This window comes from Excalfactoria chinensis, chromosome Z, assembly GCF_039878825.1.
Source record: "Excalfactoria chinensis isolate bCotChi1 chromosome Z, bCotChi1.hap2, whole genome shotgun sequence".
NCBI classification, from domain to species: domain Eukaryota; kingdom Metazoa; phylum Chordata; class Aves; order Galliformes; family Phasianidae; genus Excalfactoria; species Excalfactoria chinensis.
The window spans coordinates 26,319,038-26,336,085 of NC_092857.1; the positions used below are offsets into that span (position 1 = coordinate 26,319,038).

Consider the following 17,048-nt stretch of genomic DNA (forward strand, 5'->3'; position numbering starts at 1 on the left):
CGGCCCAGGGCCAGCCACGCCTCGCCCCCCGCCCCGCCCCGCCCCGCCGAGCCGCTCACGCTGCTGCCGCCGCGCCGCGCTGCCGGTGGTAGTCGCGCCGTTCTCCGGCGGTTACCTATCTCCACTTATTCACTTGCGGCGCGACCCGTCTGCAGGGAGGGTGTGTGTGTCCCGTTCTGCCAGACGGCGCTGCGCCCTCCTCTCGAAGCAGCGAGCTGGCCAGCGCGGTGAGTAACGGCCAGCTAACCTCACCGCAGGCGCGTTTGTTTGGCTTTCTCTCCCCCGCAACTCTCCTCTCTCCTCTCCCAACCCTTCCGCCTCCACCCCCCCTTGGTGTGACGCGGGGGACGGGAGCTGCCGACTCACCCTCTCCCGTCGGCAGAGGGGCCGAACTCCCTCTCCCCTTCCCCGGGGGCTGAAGGCAGGCGGGACCGGACGGAACGGGGAGCGGAGCGGTCGCGCACGCCTCGCCGCGCTCACCTCCCACCTCCCCGCCGGCAGCGCGGAACCCGGCCGGGCCGTGCCGTCGTGTGCCCGCCGGCCCCGCCGTTAACCCTTGCCGTGGCTGCTCGGGAGTGGCTCTTCTAGGGCTGGAGGGGCACTGCGGGGGATGAGAGCATTTGGGGGTGGCACGGGCGGGATCTGCATGGGGATTTAAAGGGACTACGCGGAACTGTATGGACCTGTAAGGGGCGGGGGGGAGGGTGCTGGGAACCTGCTGCGAGGTGCAGGAGTGGCCAGTGTAGCGATGTGGAAGAGGTGAGGAAAGGGGACAGCGCCTCTGGGGTGGGGTAGAGGGCCAGGAGGTTAGATGCTTGGTGATGATTTCGTGGGCGATTTTTAGAAATGTGGTGTGAAGGCAGAGGTTCTTCTCTCCTATAAGTGGGGTTCTTCTTGTAAACCACAGGTTTACCAGAGGTCAGACTAGCAGCGGGATAAAGTAAGGCTAATAGGAGGATATTGAGGCAGATCTGCTGCCTTGGTCTGCACACTTAGGAAGGCTCTCAGGGTCACGCATACCCTTGTGCTGGCCCCAGGGTGCATCTTTCGCAGATGGAGAGAGGTGGCCACAAGTCAGAACTTTTGGTGTAGTCATGGATTAGTTTTCTTTAACTGCTATAACTGGGTAATTGGAAACATAACTGGGGTGGAGATAAGCAGCTGAAGAGCTGGGCTCTGAGGTTACTGATGACCAGGCCTTGTGGTGGGATGCCTGCCGGCAGAGGAGTCCCAGAGCAAGATACCTACCTGCATGCATGGGCATGGGGTGTGGGGCAGGTTTGTCAGGGTGCACCCATGTCATCAAGCTGCCTAAGTCCAGCCTTGAGATCATTAGCTCTTCTCTTGCCATTTACTCATTTCATACAGTGACACTGTTTTGCAGTCTCTTTCCTTCTAAGTGCATGGATGCTTAGGCAGTGATTGAGTTATGTTTAAATAAAATAAATTGTCACGGAGTTACCTAGATCAATCTATGTCCATGACAGGGGGACAGTAGGCCCGTGGGGCCCCTGACCCCAAAAATTGGAAGGGAAAAGGGGAGAGGGGTAGGGAGATGGGAGCTGGACTCAAGGAAACAAATAGAGCAGCGGCAATGATCTAAGGGGGAAAACTTATTTTACTAACTATGGTATTGGAATGCAAGATAACACAATATAATACAATCTAATTGAAAATTGAGGCTAATAAATCAAGTAAAATAAGAGAGAGAGAGAGAGGTTTCCAGAGACTGAGAATCCTGCTTTGAAATTGAAGGTGCCACAGCTTGGAAGCACACCCACATTCACTGCCAGGCAGTGAGAGAGAGAGCCAGCATCACTTTGGTGACGTATTTTCCTTCTTGACCATGAGGTCCTCTGGGATGTGTGGTTCTTCTCTGTGTTCCACATGATGTTAAGATGTGAAATACCAATAGCAAAAATTACAAAACCATGACATAAATATATGTAACATATACAGATTATCATAAAAGGCAAGTATTTGTAAGTAGTGCCTGACTTTAAAGAGCATATTAAAAGCATTAACAAATGAAGAAGGGGTCTTTATCAAGTGAAATGGCTGATTTGTGAGCCAAGTAAATTAAAACATCCCATTTTGTTTACTGTCTCTCTGTGTAGCCCAGAACTTCTCATGCAATTACATTTTAGCTGGATCTCATCACTGAATATCTCAGGGGCTAGCCCTGAAATGGTATTGTACTACCTGTAATGATACTGATAGACTCACATTGCAAATGAGCAGTCTGGGTTTATCCAACCAAATAAATAAATTGAAAGACATCTGCAAAATTTGTACTTTAGTTCAGAAGTACCAGAACAGCTAAACTGCTTTTTTTAAATTTCCTTAAGTAACCACTGAGGGTGTTGTTGGAAAACAAATCCAACATCCATTAAAAAAAAATCTTTATCCATTATTGAGCTATGTCTATCTGTAGGAGGTAAAATGTCAATTCTTCAGTGAAAAAAAATTGATGGATTCTAGCTGTATACTACTTTGTGAAGCACATATTCTAAAACACAAGGGTTCTGCATCCATTACATGCAGGAAGAGGGAGTTTTTGCTGTTGTCATTGAAGACCACTGAGAATTATGTTGAGCAGGGAACAAAAGTGGCAGTGTAGATCTCACAATACCAAAACTAATATTAGGCACTGCAGTTCAAATCTTCCTTAGTTTTTACAGAGTTGAAGATGTTTTAATATGCACCCATACTCATTCCATACAGGAAATGACTTTCTTGAAGATTAAAAGGTTAATTCATTATTCTGTCAGAAAACTTGTGCATTTTATTATATCAAACTAACTTGTTTCCATTGCAGTTTTTCCCCTCTCTAGCTCAATCCCTGTATCCAATGAAAATAATGAACTGAAAAAGTGAATTCAGATACATGAGAGTTCACATCGGAATTCCCTGCAAACTCATGCTATCACCCAGCCAAGACCAAACTGGTATTTCCTGAGGTAATGAAAACTGTTGTTTTGTCACTTTAGTCCCAAGTGAAGAGAATATAACAATCTGATTTTCATTTTACACATCACAATCTTCTGTATATGAGCACCAGAGGAACTGAGTCTGTAAAAGAGAAAATTAGATCTATTTTTTTGTTTGTTTGTTTGCTTTGCATTGCTGTAGCAAGACTGAAAAACTGTTCTAAAACCCAATACCAATACAGAGTGGTAGTCAGTTTAAGTGGAGGATGAGATCACCTTTGAAAATAAAGCAAAAGAATTCAAGAGAATAGGTAGAATATGTTTACATCTAGTAAGAGATTTAGAAGAATGAAGAATGAGAAAGGCTTGTTTCCTCTTCAAGCCTCAGATGTACTGACTAGAGTGGACACAAGGTTGAGCATACAACTTCTCAGACAGAAGCAAATATGGAGAAGCTTTTTCAAGATATTTTGCAGCAATTGACAAGTCATCATCAAATTGTTTCTTGAATTATATATGTGTCACATACATATGGGATGGACATTAAATATATTCCATTATCATGCAATTGTGTTTTCCTGGTTTATCTGTAAAAGCGAGTATTGTATGTTCTCCACCTCAGCTTACAGTGGCTCCCTGGAGAGAATGAACTCTTCCAGAGAGGTCTATCTCCCACCTTTTCTGCTTCAGCATCTTTGGGGCTGTGTTACCCTTCATATGTCATGTGGAGATGCTTAGCAGACCTAGAGATCTGAGTTCAGAAGGAATGGATCAAGGTTTGTGGGGGTGAGCCCTGGGTCCTTTTTATTCATCTTGCTAATCATGAATTAGCAAGACAGGTCACATTTACCCAGCTCTTCTGAGAGGAGGGCTGTTTAATGCTATCATGACAAAGGAGAGCAACTAAGCTTTTTTTACCTTTGTAATTCTGATTCCTGTTTCTATATTCTGATTTCATTTATACTTCTGTGATGGGTTCTAACTGTTATAGAGGAAACAAGGCAACTTATTTCTCCTTCTCTTGACAGTACATTTAACAATGTGCAGAGCACGTTGCTAACATTTCCAAAGTCACTTGCAGCATCTAGAGATTCTTTCATTCACTTCCTCCATTGCAACTCCAGCAACTGGCACTACCCTGCAATGTGAACTGATGTACAAAGTCCATCATTAGACTGACATTTAAAAATTCCTTCATGCAGAATGTGTAAATGGAGGAAAAAGGAGTAAGTATTGGAAAATACTTGCATTCTGTTTACATTCTTGGAGAATCAGAGTTTGACAAATTCTGCAGGCCTCTGATACAGACTAAACTTGAGCTGGTAAACAGAATCCGCTTAAGTAAAATGTAGATCAATAATATGTGATACGAACCTACACAGAACTGTTTCAGAAGAATGCAGACACTTTGTATAATAGCATGTGGTGGTACAGGACAACTGTTTAAGGTCAGAAATAAAAATTAATTGCAGGGGAACTCCATTCTACCGTGCACCTTAGGAAGTTGGAAATGAGACTGTGGGTGGAATATGTTTCCAAGCACATAAAAATTTGGTCAAGGAGAAGACCTGGCATGAGCACTGCAGTTCAGCTAATACAGTTCGCTATTAGCTGTTACTGATGCTTTTCATTAGACAAAGCTGAAGAGAACACTTTTGCCTGGGAAACTCAGTCTCTGCCAAAATAGAACCTGAAATCAAACTGAATTTGATGTAGAACAATGAAATATGCAGGCAATTATAGGAAACCAAGCATTCTTAATTTCCATTCATAGACTATAATAGATTTGAGTATTAGGAGTTGGTATGATGTCCATTTGTTTCCCTACTGTCTGTTGATGACTGACACAGGTATAAATAGCATTGCAGGTAGGACATTAATTGGGGTTGAAGTAAGGTGTAATGGTGGAAATTTCCCACAGTTCACCCAGAAACCTTAGAAGAAAATCCTGCGATAAAATAGAACTACTGTTTGTCCTGCAGTAAGATCTTCTGATATTAATTATGATTTCTTCCGTAGGCCTCAGCAATTTCAGATTGAAAAGATGATAAATGCAACATTGAAACTTGCTTTTCTTGTTTGTGAAAGTAAGCATTTTATTAACCACTTCTGTGGCACATACATGGCTTTGCAGTGTTTATTCTAATTGTTTGTGTGCTTACTCACTTCAGCACTAATTTTAATGTTAAATTGTATTTCCTAGATCAGAACAGAAACCTACATGGCTACAGTTATTTTACAACATAGTAGTTAGCTTTCATCATCATATTGCCTTAGGATTTCCACCCAAGAACTGATGTAGTTGAGAAAATACTGTGATCAATCCTCTGCACTCACCACTGATGAGCCAGCACCTTGAGTACTGCACTCATTCTCAGGCCCCTTACTGCAAGAGAGGCATTGAGGACCTAGTGCATGTCCAGATAAGGGTAACAAAGCTGGTGGGAGATTTAGAATTATAGAATAGCCTGAGTTGAAAAGAACCATTATGATTATCTAGTTTCAACCCCCCTGCTATGTGCAGGGTTGCCAGCCACTAGACCAGGCTGCCTAGACTCAGATCCAGCCTGGCCTTGAATGCCTACAGGGATGGGGCATCCACAACCTATTTGTGCAATCTGTTCTAGTTCATCACCACCCTCTGTGTGAAAAACCTCCTCCTAATATCTAACCTAAGCCTCCCCTTAGTTTAAAACCATTTCCCCTGGTCCTGTCACTATCCACCCCCATAAATAGAAGCACCCTCTCCTGTTTATATGCTCCTTTCAAATACCAGAAGGCCACAATGAGGTCTCCCTGGAGCCTTCTCTTTTCTGAACTAAAAAAGCCCAGTTCCCTCAATCTTTCTTGATAGCAGAAGTGCTCCAGCCCTCTGATCATCTTAGTGGCCCTCCTCTGGAGCCGTTCCAAGAGCTCTACATCCTTCTTGTGCTGGGGGTCCCAGGCCTGGATGCAGTACTGCAGATGGGGCCTCACAAGAGCTGAGTAGAGGAGAACAATCACCTGCTTCTCCCTGCTGGCCACTCCTCTTTTAAATGCAGCCCAGAGCACAGTTGGCCTTCTGGGCTACAAGCACACACTGCTGGCTCATGTCCAGCTTTTTATCCACCAGGACCCCCAAGTGCTTCTCCATGGGGCTGCTCTCAAGGGGTTCTTCTCACAGTTTGTATAAACACCTGGGATTGCCCTGGCCCAAGTGCAGCACCCTGCACTTGGCCTTGTTGAACCTCATCCGGTTCTTATGGGCCTACTTCTCCAGTCTGTCCAGGTCGCTCTGGATGGTTTCCCTTGCCTCCAGTGTATTGACTGCACCATTCAGCTTGGTGTCATCTGCAGACTCACTCAGGGTGCACTTGATTCCATCATTTATGTCACTGATGAAGATGTTCAAGAGCATCAGTCCCAAGACTGACCCCTGAGGGACACCACTTGTGACCGACTTCCACTTTGAGACAGAACCATTGATTACAACCCATTATCTCAAGAGTTCTGTATTTTTTCCAGTCCCAGACACCTGTGGTTTGACCATGGTTCAGCACACTTGCAATACATCAGTTAATGCAGATAAGATCATACTGCATTAGTTTTAGATTTCTACATCTGTTTTGGCTATAGGCTTAAAAGGCAATGGTTGGAAGTAATTCATAGAACTGCAGGTAACAGCAGCAAACCAAAAATTCATGCAGTGTATGTGTCTGTCACTTCAGCTTTTGAATGTTCCCTGCTTTGTTTTACTTGTTATTTCTTAGACTGCACCAAATCCTGCTCTCTGATAAGAACTTCACATACTTCTGTAATACTGATAATACCAACCCATAAGCATTATTGGTTTAGACAAATTTCTGTGCATTTTCTCTAAGTTGCTAAGCATAAATTATCATCTTTGCACTACACTGATTTTTTTCTGTCCTTAATTTATTCTCTAAAGGGCTCTTAGAGCTCCCTTTTAAAATGCTTTCATTAAAAGCACAAGTTACTAATTTGCAGTGTTCTCTTAACTGAAGGAGTCTGCATTTCTACACAAACCTAGCATTCATAGTTTAAGGTGAAACTTAACTTGGAAAAATGACACTGTCAGAAATATTGTACGATATAAGCATTAGAAAAACAAGTTCTGCAAACTTGAGCTTTAGGAAAACAAAATCTTCCAATGGTTTCCAGGAAAGTGCTAAGATATTTAGGGGCATTTCCTACATTTCACAAACTCATTCGAAGTTCTTTCTTGCATAGCTGAATCTAGATCGGATTAGATGCAAAGTGTAATATGTGCAAGAACAGTTGTTTTTTTTCAGACAGCTCTGATAACACATTATGTTACACAGCATAGAGATGCATATTTTTTTTTATTTTTTCATTTTTTAATGGAAAAACTTATCCATAGGAAAACAGTGAAATTAAATGCTAATACTTTTTAACAGTAATGAAGTATCATCTGCTTCTCACCCATTAGCATTCAAGAGCTTTGGCACAAGCTCTATTTTAATTTCAAAGAGAGCTGCCATATTTCTTCTCATATATACTCATGTATACACACAAGAATCTAATCAAAAGTAATCACACCAATGTAACATGGGCCTACATCCTCTGAAGTAAAACAGTGCTGCATGTCAGCAACAACTGGCAGTACTTATAAACATCTCTGTTGTATTGCTCTTACACTTTTTTTTTCTTTTTTTCTTTTTTCTTTTTTTTTTTTTTTTTTCCCCCCAAGAATATTCATTGTACAGCATCTTGTAACAGTTGCTGTTACAAGAAAACATTTCTGAGGCCTGCAGAAGTAAGTGAAGTAGGTTGGATCTCAGTAGAAATAGTTTAAAATGTTTGAAACTAAGGAAATGTTAAATGCTTTGCTGAATTGGATCTATGATTATCTGTATCTCACAAAGTAGAGATGCTAGGAAATAATGCAAATACAAAGAGAGAGGGAAAACATGGTGAATTGGAGGGCCTTGCTTAAGTTTACATTTTTTCAGAGAATATGCGTTTGTACATGTCTCATAAAATTACTGATTAAACTAATAAATTAATGTGGAAAGAAACAGCCATCTCCGTCTTCAGTTTTTGTATTGAAATCACATATCCAAAAAAACATTTTTGTCACCTGACATAACATTAGGTGTCTTCTTAGGTTTCTATGATTAGCCAGCCTGGGACAGAACAGGTCTTGTAACATAGATTCACTCTGAGATTAACCTGCTTCTTTACACTCTTTGTGGACAATGGAATCAGAATCACCAAGGTTGGAAAAAACCTCCAAGTTGTCACCCCTCAGCCTCCTCTTCTCCAAACTAAACAATCCCAGCTTTCTCATCTGCTCCTCATAAGGTTTGTGCTTCAGACCCCTCATCAGCTTTGTTGCCCTTCTGTAGACATGCTCCAGAGCCTCATTGCCTTTCTTGTAGTTAGGAGCCCAAAACTGAACACAGTATTCAAGGTGTAACCTCACCAGTGCTGACTACAAAGGGATCAGCACTTCCCTGCTCATGCTGGACACACTTTCTGATACAAACCAGGTCACCACTGGCCTTCTTGGCCACCAGGGCACACTGATGGGTTATGTTCAGCTGACTGCCAATCGCCTCAGGTCCATTTCTTCCACACATTTCTTGCACACTCTACATCAAGGCTGTAGTGTTTCCAGAAGGTGGTTATGGCCAAAGCACAGGACCTGACAGTTGGTCTAGTTGAACTTCATCACGCTGCCTTCAGCACAGCTATCCAGCCTGCCTAGATCCCTCTGAAGGACCTTCCTATCCCCAGGCAGACTGATGCTTCCTACCAACTTGGTGTCATCTGTGAACTTACTGAGGGTGCACTCAATCCCCTCATCCAGGTCATTAATAAAGATACTGAACAGGACAAGCTCCATTACTGACCTCTGGGGAACACCACTCATGACCAGTCACCAGATGGATTTAACTCCATTCACCACCACTCTCTGGACCCAGCCATCCAACGAATTATTTACCTAGCAGAGTAAAGGACCCACTTTTCATTGAATCATATAATTGCTCAGGTTGGAAAGGAACTTAAAGATCACCAAGTCTAGGCCTGATCCCATAATTGTCCCACACCTATCATGTGATCTCCCTCAAGATTATCTGCTCCATAACCTTACCTGGAACCAAGGTCAGGTGGACAGGCCTGTAGTTCCTTGGATCCTCCTTTCAACTCTTCTTTTAGATGGGAGTCTCATTGGCAAACCTTCAGTCCTCTGGGACCTGTGCAGTCCGACAGACGGCGGAACGTGGCTTGGCAATTACCTCTGCCAATTCCTTCAGTACTCTTGGGCGGATCCATTCTGGCCCCATAGCCCTGTGATAGTCCAGGTGGAGTAGTAGGTCTCAAACTGATTCCATTTGAATCATAGAAGGTTTATTCTGTTCTCCCTTTAAGACTTCTAAGTCAGGAGGTAGAGTATCCCAAGGATAAATGGTCTGACTTTTAAAGAGTAGTAAGGAAGGCACTGAGAACCTCAGTCTTTTCCTTACCTTCAGTGGGCACATTCCCTGCCACATCCAGTAAAGGATGGAGATTCTTCTTACCTCTGCTCTTAATATATCTGACAAAAAGGTGGTTTTTTGTTTTTTTTTTTTTGTTTGTTTGTTTTGTTCTTTTACTCCAAAGACCAGCTTGAGTTCAAGCTGGGCTTTTGCCTTTCTAGTTTTCTCCCTGCACATCCTAGTAACTTCTTTGTGTCATGGTTTTGTAAGTTTTGCTATTGGTATTCCACACCATGACATAATGTGGAGCACAGAGAAGAACTACACATCCCAGAGGACCTCACAGTCAGAGAGGAAAATATGTAATGGAAGTGATGCTCTCACTCTCTCGCTGCCTGGCAGTGGATGTGGGTGTGCTTCCAAGCAAATTTGCACCTCCAATTTCAAAGTAGGCTTCTCGGTCTTCGGAAAACTCTCTCTCTCTTATTTTACTTGATTTATTAGCCTCAATTTCAATTAGATTATATTATAGTGTGTTATCTTGCCACACCACTCCCTTCTGACACACTGCACCATTTGCCCATCCAGTTCTGGATCATCCAACTACCTAGCGGCAGGATTTAAACACACAGGAGGTAATTCCACTGCTGCTCCTGGCTCCACCCATGCAGTGTCAGAATGGCGCTTCCACATGCAGGACAATAGCATCCAGCACCTCTGTCTGACAGTGCTACTCCTCAAACAGCCGAGAAAATTCCCTTCTTCAGCGTAGAATGCGACCCCTACAGAGCTGAGTATCTCACCAAAAAAAGGCCAGTGCTGACTGTGATAGCTCAAATAGTATGAAAGTGGCCTTTTGCAATTATAAAGTAGTATTTTTATTTTTTTTTCTGAGACTCTGTCTTTCGCTATACAATTATATATATATATATGTATATATATATATATATTTACTCTAAAACAAATCATCAGTCATGGGGTGTCTATTAGTTCCTTGGCACTATTTTACCTTACCTACAGTCCCCATTAAGATACGTGGTTGTTTTAGAGTGGCAGAATCCTCAGAAGTTAGACCTTGCCCTTAAGGTCAGCCATACACTTTCTAACTAATTTTGAGCAGACTTCTGAAATGTATGTGCTCAGTTCTCCACACAGGAATGACACTGGTTGTCTACCTAAACAACGGTCTCTCTAAGACAGGCATACAAGTTACTATTTTCCAGGGTTTGTCCATGTTCAGGATACTAAGTTCAGTTTGAGAAGTGGTGAAGCTGCAATCTCAGGATCCACAAAAGAGAAAACTGAGTGCCCACAGCCTCTCTCTGAGCACTGGGTGCAGAGCCCCACCAAGCCCAGGAGCCAGAGCACAGGCATCATCAGTTCATCAACTGAGAAGGTGCTAAATGAAATACCATGAGGCCTTAGACATGCTGTGGGCCTGTTTTTCATCATTTAGCACAAATTTTAAAAATAATTTTATACAGAATGCAGAAAGAAGCCAGAACAGCACCATTTTCCCAAATCTTATTTCAGTAGTTTAGAAACACTATTCAAAAAATATTGGCACAAGAAAAGAAGCACCAGAATTCCCTTCATCTCTCGCACTCCAACAATGAAGATAAAGACTTCAACAACCACCTGAAAATTAAGTTATTAGATATTATCACATTCCTGTTAAATGAAGGCTAGTTCTTCATAGAACTGTTTGTGACAATTCAGGCTTATGTTCAATCTAGATGTTGGAACTGTTTATTCGAAGGTAGTATTTACAGTTTTTCAACCTCTTTATTACTGAACAACAAAAAATATAAAAAAAAAAAAAAACAAAACCCAAAAACCAAAACCAAAACAAAATAACCCTATTGCTAAGCTCATAGAAACTGTCAGACATCTTTGAAACTACTGAACAGCTTAAGGTAGGAGAAAATCAAATATTCAGGATTCAGTGAGGTTTTTTCTAGCTTACAGAGCAGGATCTATTTTTTAAAAAGAATGACCAGGTTTTTCTTTGTTTCTTGTTTTTTGATTCCTAACTCAGAGAAACTACGTCAAAAAACAATATTTGCTAATGTCGTGCCCTCACAGTTCATAGAGTCTGTCTATGAAAAATAACATTATTTAACAATGAGCAAGAAGGAATGAAGTATAAATTCTACTTACAGACAAAGAACCTTCAGACTGTGTTCAGCATTAGTGTGGTGCTGTTCCTTAACAGCTTTGTGGTTGTCTCAGAAACGGGTTTGCAGTGACCTCTGGAGGACAGACTTGAGACAGGGTCTATTCACGTTCCAGACTCTTTTGGGAATTCATAATTATACTGAACTCAAATGTAGATTCTCCAGCTTAATCACGGTGCAGATCCTCCACCTACGCACACCAGGGTAAGAAACTTCTGACCTTCAGTCTCTGATGCTCCAAGTGCTACAGTAGCAGTGTGGCAGACCTCCCCCTGACCCCTGAAGCCTTTGGAAATTTTAAGTGCCAGCCTTGACCTCACTCAATATTCTGAAGAATATTTTCTATGAAATGTTTGTTTTGTTTCCGTTTTTGCTAGGTTTCAGGTTTCACAGGATGCAGAGATGCCCTGGTAACCAGGTTCTGGAAGAGCCAGCAGTTTGGAGAGAATGGAAAAAGGATTGGTCTCGAGGGAACAGTTGTTACTGAGTGATATGGGTACCACACAACATTCAATTCAGTATGTCTACTGGGAGTATTTTATTAGCAGCTGTGCTGCAATTAGTTTTGTGAAGGATGAAGAACATTTTGAACTCTGTACTCTTGAGAGGTGTTACTGGAGTGACAATGGTACCTATTCTTTCACATTAAAGTCAGTGGTATGAATGCAAAGATGGAAGTATTTTGTTAGATCTCCACCAATTTACAGGCCCAGTTTCTAAACAGAAGAGAAAATAATTAAAGAATATATGTATATTATTAGGAAAATTATGGCAAGTTCAGAATTTGTGATCCTAATTGATCCAGAAAAACTGCAGTAAATTCTTATTAATCTGTGTTGCAGTACAGCCTGAGTACTGATCACTTTCCTGAGTACTCCCTAATGTCATTGTGAGACATCCCTCAATTACTGTCCAGTGGTCTTGGAAATTTGTAAAGGTCCCAGTTGTCTGGAAGCTGGCTAACATCACTCCAGTACTGAAGAAGGAAAAGAAGGAAGACCCATGTAGTTACAGGCCGGTGAGTCTCACTTCAGTGCCTGATAAAATTATGGAGCAAATTGTGCCAGGAGATACTGAAAAACAGCTGAAAGAAAGTGCAGTTGTTAGTCACAGCCAACATGGTTTCATGAGAAAAAAGGTTCTGTTTAACTAAGTTAGTTTCCTTTTATGACAAGGTCACCCATGTAGTTGACTAAAGTTGATGTTACCTTTTTTGGATTTCAGTAAAGTTTTGGTACTTTTTCTCACAATGCCCTTCTGGACAAAATGTCTAGCATGCAGCTAGGTAAAAATATAATGTGGTTTGGTGAGCAATTGACACGTGGGTCAGGCTCAAAGGATTACAGTAAATGGTAACTAGTGGTGCATCACAGGACTCCATTGTGTAGCATCTGAAGCATGGACTCAGATGGGAATGATCCAAGTTGCTAATTATAGGTTCTAACATCCCTTATACACATTCACAAGTTTTCTCCTTTAACTTTCCCACCCACCTTTACATGTCAACAAAACATTCCACAAGCACTCCTTAACCATGCATGTAGGTGCTTATTCTGAGTCATGAGTTGTACCTTGCCACATGCTATTCCTCCAATCAGGTCATTATCAGGGCCATCATAGAGCTTACTTGATTTTGGTTTTCTCTTCTTCTGGAGATGTTCTTGGTTCTGAGCTTTGCTTTCTCATGCAGAAGCCACAGCTTCTGATCTGAATAGTCTTTCTTGTATTACCATGCCATTATAGGGCCAGTTCTTTTTAGTGTTTTCATAAATGACTTGGTGTCTCACTGGCAGAAGTTCTTGAAGGTTACAGACTTCTTCATCTGCCTAATAGATATTCCCCCTTCTATCTGACCTATTAGGCCTGCACAGGAGCCCACCCAGCAGAGATGAAATGGGGAAGTCCAAGCTCAGCCCTCCAGCCTGCCAGTGATGTGGCAACTCTGTGCAAGTAGTGTAAGAGGCCATGCCTTTTTACACTACTGCCTCAAAAGTTTGCTGAAATGGACAAGTCCAGGCAAGCCCTGGGTAGGGGATGATAAATCCTTTGTCTGAGGGTAACAGATGGACAAGTCCAGTGGCAACGAGAGAGAGATAAGCTGCAGATGAATGGCCCTAAAGTGGTCTTTTTGTGTGAGCTTATCTCAAGGAAGATGGCCATCTCCGAGGCACTCTCATGACTCTGACCCAAGCCTCCCTGGAATGTCATGTAGGCTGGGAAGAAGTAGGATAAAAAGAGCATGGACAAACCATGGGTTTAGGTTTTCTGACATCAGATGCCTCACTACGTGAACGCCTGCATACTGAAGAAGATGCATGCATGAAGAACATCTAGGTATCTGGCCTTAGATTTCTCCATCGTTGTCCTACTGCTGCCAACGGATTCACCTGGGCTTGCTGCTCGAGACTCTGCTCCTTGAGACCTCTCTGCTTGAGACTGTTTCGTGAGACCATACTGTTCCCTGAGATCCCGCTGCTCCTTCTACTGCCTGCTCTGTGCTGCACCGATCTGCTGCTTGCGGCCTGCCACTCTGCTGCTGCTCTCCCCTACGCTTATTTTTTCCCCGGATCAACGAAACAATGTGCAACGGGACGCTGCTGCATCCAGGAGGTGACTGTCCCCGCCTTTACGTAATTCTTGCCTTTTCCCACCTTTCCTATCGCCCACTTTCCCGTCCCCATCACCCTAATTTTGATATTCGCCACTCTCCCTTCCCCATCCCCTCAGCTGTCTATTATTTCTAATAAACCGGTTGGATCAACATTTGAATGTTTCTCTTCTTAATCTCACGCCAGGCATAACATATCAAAAGAACCTTGCCTCTCTCCTAAATTGGAGTGAGACAGGTAGTTCCTGCTATCCTTATGCAGAGTGGAATGGATACAGTGTATATTTGGTCCCCATACTTTACTTCCCAAAGGTCCTGACTTTAACCTTGAGCAGCCATGAGCTTGCTTGATGACTTTTCCCATGTGTGCAATGTATAATATAGAAAAGATACTGAATATGATATGGAGGAGATACTCTGATCTACCCTACTTGCTTTGTGGGTTGCACTGAGAAACAAAGCAAGATTTACTAGAATTAGTATTCAAGTGGGTCTATCTACTGGAGGGTTATCAACACTGTAGCTAAAGCATTGGAAAGTTATCAGCACTGTCTAGTCAGAAGCAGAAAGAACATCACCAGAGATATTACCAAGAAAGTGAGAATGCAAAGAAGAAGGGGAAAGGCTTTCACAAGTACAACAAACAGAAAAGGAACACCTGGGGATGTGTACCCTGCAAAGTGAGCAACACAGGCAAGCTGTTAATAATGGCCAAGGAAAAGGCTAAGCTACTCTACAACTTTTTTGCCTCAGTTTTCTCTGGCAAATGCTCTTCACACACCTCCAAGCAGATGAGTTGGAAGATGGGAACTGAGGGAGCAATATCCCTCCCAGTCTGGGAGTGTGAAGATCAGGTTTGCAACCAAGTGACAAACCTGAACACCTATAAGTCAATGGTTCCTAGGGAAATGCATCCCAGAGCCCTGAGACAATCGGCTGATATAGTCGGTAAGCCATTCTCATTGATATTTGATAAATAATGGCAGGCAAAGTACTTAGAGAAAAAACAAAATGGCACCCAGTTTTAAGAAGGGTAGAAAAAAACACCTGGGGAACTAGCAACCTGTCAGCTTCATTTCTGTGCCAGAATAGATCCTTCTAGAAGGTGCGTTAAAGCACAGGGAAGAGAGGAAATGATTTCAGATGATCAGCGTGACTTCACCAAGAGCAGGTCCTGCCTGACCAACTTGCTTGCCTTCTTTGATGGCATAGCGGTATCAATTGATCAGAGAAGAGCTGCTGATGCCATGTGTCTATACTTCCACAAGGTCTTTAACACAGTCCCCTATAACATTATTATCTATAAATTGGAAAGGTATGGTTTTGATAGGTGGACTATTTGATGGATGAAGAACAGTTCTTCAGTATCCAGAGAGCAGTGGCGAATGACTCAATGTCCCTGTGGAAATCAGTGACAAGTGATAACCTTTGGGGGTCAGTACTGGAACTGATGCTCTTTAATATCTTCATCAATTACATCAACAGTGGAATCAAGTGCACTCTCAGCAAGTCTGCGGACAAGACCATGTTATGTGGTGCAGATGACATATCATCTCAGGATGCCATCCAGAGAAATCTAGACAAGCTAGAGCCTAAATGGTTCTTGTATATGACCCAGCATAGTAATCTGTATTTCTAAAACACCCCCTTTTGGTCAGTATCAAGGTAGGGCTTATTTCTACTCAAAGAAAGAAAGAACATGGTAATAATAATTTCTAAACCTAGGGAGATCATCACCATTAGGGTGAATTTACAATTGTAAGAAAGAAAAGAAAGAAAAATCAGTCAGCCATCAACCCTAGTGAATATAACTGGGCTGCCACACTACTTGGGAATAAAGTATTTTTCCATGTATGAAATACTTCACAAAATCATGATAACAGGGTACCTTCTGAGTAAAGAAGAAACAGATATACACAAGCATTAAGTTGTTTTTTTTTTTTTTTTTTTTTTTTGTTTGTTTCTTGTTTGGTTTTTTGTTTGTTTGTTTGTTTGTTTTTGCAGGGTAGAGTATAAGAATATTGTGTACCTTTTGAGACACAGTCATAACTTACAGGTATCTTAAAAATTAAGCAAGAAAGTCTAATCATGAAATCATGACTTACATCAGAGAAGTTCTCTTGCTCTGGTGGCATCAGTGGGGATCCAGCGCCTGGAAGCTACTCTTGTAAAAATCTGCACTACTGGAGGTAAATCACTGTTGCAGCTGTCACTGCTGAAATGCACTGCCTCACTGTACTCACGTTCACTGTTTGGTCTCCACAAATATTCAATAAGTGTCAGTTATTGTCAGTGAATGCCATATTTTACACACAGAGGAATTCAGTTCCACACCTTTACTTCATATGCACCTCCATATCAGGCAGCAATTTGTCAGACTGCCCCTCTGCTGCCATCTGTCACATGGCAGCAAAATGTAGGGGAAAACTGGCAGGAAGGTTCTGCGTCTACTGCTGTACAAACATCCACCTTCGAGTTTGTGGGCCAGCATAATAAAATAGGGGAATTAGTTTCAGATAAGCTGTTTTGAAGTCATTTAGGTTGGAAAAGACCTTTGAGATCCTCAAGTTCAACATTCAACCTGTCCTAATGAGTCCCATCATTTCATTACAAATGGTCAGCATTGCAGCCCTGGAACAAGGACGAGATAAATACCATTTTTACTTGCTTTCTCTTCCCTGTATTCTAGGAGCAGTAAGAGACATTGAGCATTGAGTCACTGACCATCTATGTGAATAGCAACACTTTTCTTCTCTCAAACCAGGTATAATTGTGTACAAATTTCCCCTCCCCCCCCTCCCCTCCCCCAGTGACCCAGACCAGACCTTTACAACGTGATTAAAGCACAGGATATGCTTACTTCTCCTGGGCATTTACATCTCAGGAATTT

General features: G+C 42.4%; 1 protein-coding gene and 1 long non-coding RNA gene across 3 annotated transcripts in view; one reads left to right on the forward strand and one right to left on the reverse strand.

The window, feature by feature from the left end:
• GLIS3 (GLIS family zinc finger 3) overlaps window positions 1–382 on the reverse strand; it is a 146,181-nt gene extending 145,799 nt beyond the window's left edge. Inside the window, exon 1 of the mRNA XM_072358974.1 lies at window positions 367–382. The gene's annotated coding sequence lies outside the window, so the exon portion shown is untranslated. The remainder of the gene's footprint in view (window positions 1–366) is intronic.
• On the forward strand, window positions 49–14,311 carry LOC140263797 (uncharacterized). Of its 2 annotated transcripts, XR_011905955.1 has the most exons (4): window positions 63–227; window positions 2,819–2,960; window positions 12,393–12,568; window positions 13,412–14,309. It is a non-coding gene; the product is annotated as an uncharacterized lncRNA (long non-coding RNA). The 2 variants fall into 2 exon arrangements; XR_011905954.1 differs by lacking the exon at window positions 2,819–2,960 and having other exon boundaries at window positions 49–227; window positions 11,928–12,568; window positions 13,412–14,311.
• Window positions 14,312–17,048: the final 2,737 nt, after the last annotated feature.